At 36.9% G+C, this 5,635-nt stretch overlaps 1 non-coding gene across 1 annotated transcript; it reads left to right on the top strand.

Annotated features, from left to right (window-relative positions):
• Positions 1–3,718: 3,718 nt before the first annotated feature.
• Positions 3,719–3,825, top strand: LOC133787641 (small nucleolar RNA R71). The gene has a single exon (XR_009872648.1). It is a non-coding gene; the product is annotated as a small nucleolar RNA R71 (small nucleolar RNA).
• Positions 3,826–5,635: the final 1,810 nt, after the last annotated feature.

Consider the following 5,635-nt stretch of genomic DNA (forward strand, 5'->3'; position numbering starts at 1 on the left):
GCCGTTATGTTACCAACTCGTTGACAATGATCACATGCCTTACAATAAGCATAAGAATCTTTGAAAATTGTGGGCCAATAGAAACCGCTGTCGAATATCTTACAAGTTGTCTTCTTAGGTCCAAAGTGTCCACCACAAGCATAAGCATGACAAAAAGTAAGGATGGAACGAAATTCAGATTCAGGTACACACCTTCGAATGATTTGATCTGTACAATGCTTCCAAAGATAAGGTTCATCCCATATGTAGTGGTGAGCATCATGCTTGATCTTGTTCCGTTGTGCTTGTGTGAGATCACTTGGTAACTCCTTTGAAGCAAGGTAGTTTACAATGTCGGCATACCAAGGAATAACTTCTTGCATGGAGAGGAGTTGCTCATCCGGAAATTTTTCTTCTATGGGAAAATTATCTTCATCCCAAATAAGACAAGTCAAGTGGTCCGCCACCATATTCTCAGAACCCTTTTTATCTTTTATCTCCAAATCAAACGCTTGAAGAAGTAAAATCCACCGAATCAGCTGAGGCTTGGCTTCTTTCTTTGCCAATAGATAGCGAAGACAGCATGATCGGTATAAACAATCACTTTAGTTCCAATCAAGTATGACTGAAACTTTTCCAAGGCAAAAATGACCGCCAAGAGCTCTTTTTCAGTGGTGGAATAATTAAGTTGAGCATCATTAAGAGTGCGAGAAGCATAGTATATAACATGAGGAAGCTTGTAAACTTGCTGCCAAGAACAGCACCCACGACATAGTCACTTGCATCACACATGAGTTCAAAAGGTAGCTCTCAATTTGGTGGCTGAATTATAGGATTTGTAGTCAAAGACTCTTTTAATAAGTTGAAAGCCACTAAACACTTTTCATTAAACTCGAACTTTACACCTTTTTGAAGAAGGTTGCTTAGTGGCGTGGAAATTTTAGAGAAATCCTTGATAAATCTCCGATAGAACCCAGCATGCCCAAGGAATGATCTCACTTCTTTCACACTAGTTGGAGATGGTAGAGAATGAATTAAATCAATCTTTGCCTTATCAACCTCTATTCCCTTGACTGAAATCACGTAACCCAAAACTATACCTTGGTTTACCATAAAATGGCATTTTTCCTAATTAAGCACAAGGATAGTTTCAATGCACCGCTGGAGTACCAAAGTGAGATTATGAAGGCAGCGATCAAATGAATCACCATAAACACTAAAATCATCCATAAAAACCTCAATGATGTTTTCAATATATTCTGAAAAAATGCTCATCATACATCGCTGAAAAGTAGCAGGAGCATTACATAACCCAAACGACATACGTCGGAAAACAAATGTACCAAAAGGGCATGTGAAGGTTGTCTTCTCTTGATCTTCGGGAGCTATAACAATCTGATTATATCCCGAATAACTGTCAAGAAAACAATAATAAGGATGACCTGCTAACCTCTCAAGCATCTGATCAATGAAAGGTAATGGAAAGTGATCTTTGCGGGTTGCCGCATTCAACTTTCGGTAGTCTATACAAACTTGCCACCCGGTTTGCATTCTTTTTGGTACCAGCTCGTTTTCATCGTTCTTTACCACTGTGATTCCAGAATTCTTTGGCACTACCTAAACTGGACTCACCCATTGACTGTCTGAAATTGGGTAAATAATACCCACACTAAGGAGCTTCAGTATCTCCTTTTTCACAACCTCCATCATAGGTGGATTTAATCTCCGTTGTGCCTCACGTGTTGGTTTAGACCCTTCTTCAAATAAATTCGGTGCATGCATATAGAAGGGCTAATCCCCTTAATATCAGCAATAGACCAACGAATGGCTGTTTTATATTCTTGGAGTACTCTCATTAATTTTTCTTCTTGGACATGGTTAAGATCTCTTGCAATTATAACTGGAAGTGTCTCGTTCTTCCCCAAGTAAATATATTTGAGATGCTCTGGAAGTGGCTTCAATTCAAGTGTAGGAGCTTGAACAATTGATGGCTGCAATTTCTCATTAGAAATCGGTAAATTTAGAAATGCAACCTTCTTAAACAGCATGATCTCATGAGACAAGATGCTCTCTCAACGCAACCTCCAAAAAATCTTCATTATGCAAATCTAAAACTTGTTGAGAAAGGATATCCAACACATCAAAAGAGTAAACAACATGTACATCACTTGGATACCTCATAGCCTCAAAAATATTAAATTGAATTGTCTCCCCATCAAATTCCATGGTCAATGTACCGTCATGCACATCAATCTTAGTTCTCACAGTTTTCATGAATGGTCTCCCCAACAAGAACATAAAAATCAACTAAAGACACCAATCCATTCACTTGAACTAACATATCTTCGATTACACCCCTGGGATAAGCATTCGATCTATCAGTAAGTTGAATAATCACCCCTGTTTCTTCAAGTGGACCAAGATTCAATGAAGCATAAATGGAGAATGGCATGACATTGATAGAGGCTCCCAAATCCAACATACAACACTCAATTCTTTTATTACCAATAGTGCAAGGGATAGTAAAAGTACCAGGATCCTTACACTTTGGTGGAAGCTTCTTTTGAAGAACTGCAGAAACATTTTGCCCCACACTAACTTTTTCAAAAACTTTACACCTCAATTTACGCTTATTAGTGCACAACTCTTTCAAAAACTTGGCATAGCGTGGCACTTGTTTAATAGCGTCAAGAAGAGGAATATTCACTTCTACCTTTCGGAATGTATCAAGAATTTCCTTGTCAACCTCTTCCTTTTTAGTCTTCTTTAGTCTACTTGGGAATGTAGGTGGGATGACAAAAGTAGGCTTAGGGTTTAGTTGTGTAGGGTTGGTTGGCTTTGGAGGAACATCTTCATTAATGAGCAATCAACTTGTGGCTTGGATGACAATTTACTGGGCAATGGAGGACTAGGTGGATCATATTTCTTCCCGCTTCACAAAGTTACTGCACTAGCATTCTCCTTGGGATTCATCTCATGTTGTGAAGGCAATTTATTAGATAGATGAGCTTCCAACCTGTTATATGATGCTGCTAATTGTCCCACCTGATTCTCCAAACTTTTGATGGAAGCTTGTGTGGATTTCTGAAACTGAAGAGTATTTGTTGCAAGTGCATTGATTAAATCCTCAATAGAGGGTTTGGCACTTGGTGGTGGAGCAGCTTGCAGTGCTTGTGATGGTCTAGGTACAAAATTATTTTGAGACCGCTGTTGCAAAGTAAAACCAGGTGGTCTCGAAGATGTAGACTGTGGAGTAACTTGTTGATTCCCATAACGAAGATTTGGATGATCACGCCAATAAGGATTATAAGTTTGTGAAAAGGGTTCATAGTACATCTGAAATAATTGACCAGGGAAATTTCCTACAGCATTAACACCCTCAGTTTCTCCCTCAAATATAGTAGGGAAAGTATCAGTAGCATGCCCCACAACTTGACAGATTCCACATGACCTCACATGTTGGCCTAAAGCTAGTTGTTGTACCACTACAGTTAATTGAGCCAATTGTTGACCCAGCTAATTAGCATTAGAGGTGCTCACTTCATTAGCTGATTTGGGTGGTGGAATAGGATCTTGGCGAATGCCAAACTGTTGTGAGTTAGCAGCCATATTAGAAATCAAACTCCTGGCTGCAGCAGGAGTGTTATCAACTAGTGCACCCCCACTGGCTGCATCAATCATACTCCTATCTAGTGATTGTAATCCTTCATAAAAGTACTGAATGAGGATCTGTTCACTTATCTGATGATGAGGGCAACTAGCACACAACCGCTTAAATCTCTCCCAATATTCATACAAAGACTCTCCTGTATATTTTCTTATACCACATATCTCTTTCCTGATGCTTCCAACTTTAGATGCTGGAAAATTTCGTTCCAGGAACATAGTCTTCATACCATTCCAGGTTTCAACAGTACTAGGTGGAAGATAGTACAACCACTCTTTAGCTGCATCCTTTAGGGAGAAAGGAAAAGCTCGCAACTTAATTTGTTCTTCAGTCACTGCAACAGGTTTCATACTAGAACAGACAATATGAAACTCCTTCAAATGTTTATTCGGATCCTCACCAGGCAGCCCATGGAAAGAAGGCAATAAGTGGATGAGGCCCAACTTCAGCTCAAAGTTTACATCCAACGGTGGATACTGGATGCAAAGTGGTTGTTGGTCAAGATTTGGCGCTACCAACTCTTTCAATGTCCTTTGCTGGGTCATTGTTCTATAGGATCGAACTGAATTGTCAAAATCAGATTTGTTGTCAGATGGTAATGGCACTTTAACAGGATTGACTTGTGGAGCAAGACGTTGAAAGAGTGGATTATCGGTATTAGTCCTTAAAGACTAAGAAGCTGACGATGACTCAAGATATTGTTTAAGCCTAAATAACCTTTCTTGGGTATCGTCATCACCAGACATCTACACCTGACAATTCCACAGTAAAAACTAATTAGTCACAAATAAATAAATTTGAATAATAAAGAGAATAACAATAGTCCCCGACAACGCCGCCAAAAATTTAATGCATGTCGTATGCCGTATAATAATTTATTTACTGATTTTATTAATTCCTTATAGCGACTATTTCATTATAGTGATAAATAAGGGTCGAACCCATGAGGACTACTATTCAATTTATTATTCAAAATATAAAAACTAATAAAGAAAGGGGATTTAGATTTCAAACTTAAAATTGAATAACATAAACTAGAAAGCAATTAAAGATTGATATTACGATATTAAGAAACAGTTAAATGTTAACAATCATTCTTAATCGCTAATAATAAATATTATTCCAATTTCTCAATTAAACTATTAACCTCGTAGATAACGCTGAAGCAGACAATTATCCCAGTCTCCCTATTATAAGTAATCAAGGCGAAGCGCTCAATAATGAACTCTTTTATCTAAGCAATAAATCTATGAAGCATACAATCTATTTAACTTAGATAAAGCATTGAGTCCTATGGAAACAAGTTAATCTAGGCAATAAATTAATGAAGCATATAATTCATTTAACCTAGGTTCTATTTTTCATCAAAATCAACAATTCTTTTGACATCACTATCAATTGCAATTTATCACATACACTTAGAATCCTAAACTATTAGGTGAGTAGCAATTCTAAGATGACAATTGAATAATGTAAAACCTTAATTAGTTGGCCACCTAACAAGAAATCACAAAATTCATAACATTCAATCAGAAAAATAGAAACAATTTAATATTGAGAGAAATTAAAGAATAGTATTCATTATCAACAATCAAGAATTCATGTCTTGGGTTTTGAATTAACCCTTAACCTAAAAAGAACCTACTCCATAATAGTAATCATAATCACAAACATAATTATAATTAAAATCAAAGAGATTAAGAGAAGAAAAGAAGAAAAGAAACTAGATTGATGAACAATAGTGTTGTAGTCTTCTCTCCAACCCTTTCTTAGTCTTTTTCTCTCCTAAAACCGTAATAAAAACCTCTATAAAATTAACCCTAATAATCTTTTATAGTCTCAATTAAATTCTAATTAAAAAGTAATTAAAAATCTAAAAACAACGTCACAAGTTGCGGCCTAGAACAAAATTTGTGCAGAAATTGGTCACGCAGGCAGCGGCCTGTCTAGGAAAAAAATTTATGAAACATCAATTCCATTTAAAGTGCC

Source organism: Humulus lupulus, chromosome 6 (genome assembly GCF_963169125.1).
Source record: "Humulus lupulus chromosome 6, drHumLupu1.1, whole genome shotgun sequence".
Lineage (NCBI taxonomy): Eukaryota > Viridiplantae > Streptophyta > Magnoliopsida > Rosales > Cannabaceae > Humulus > Humulus lupulus.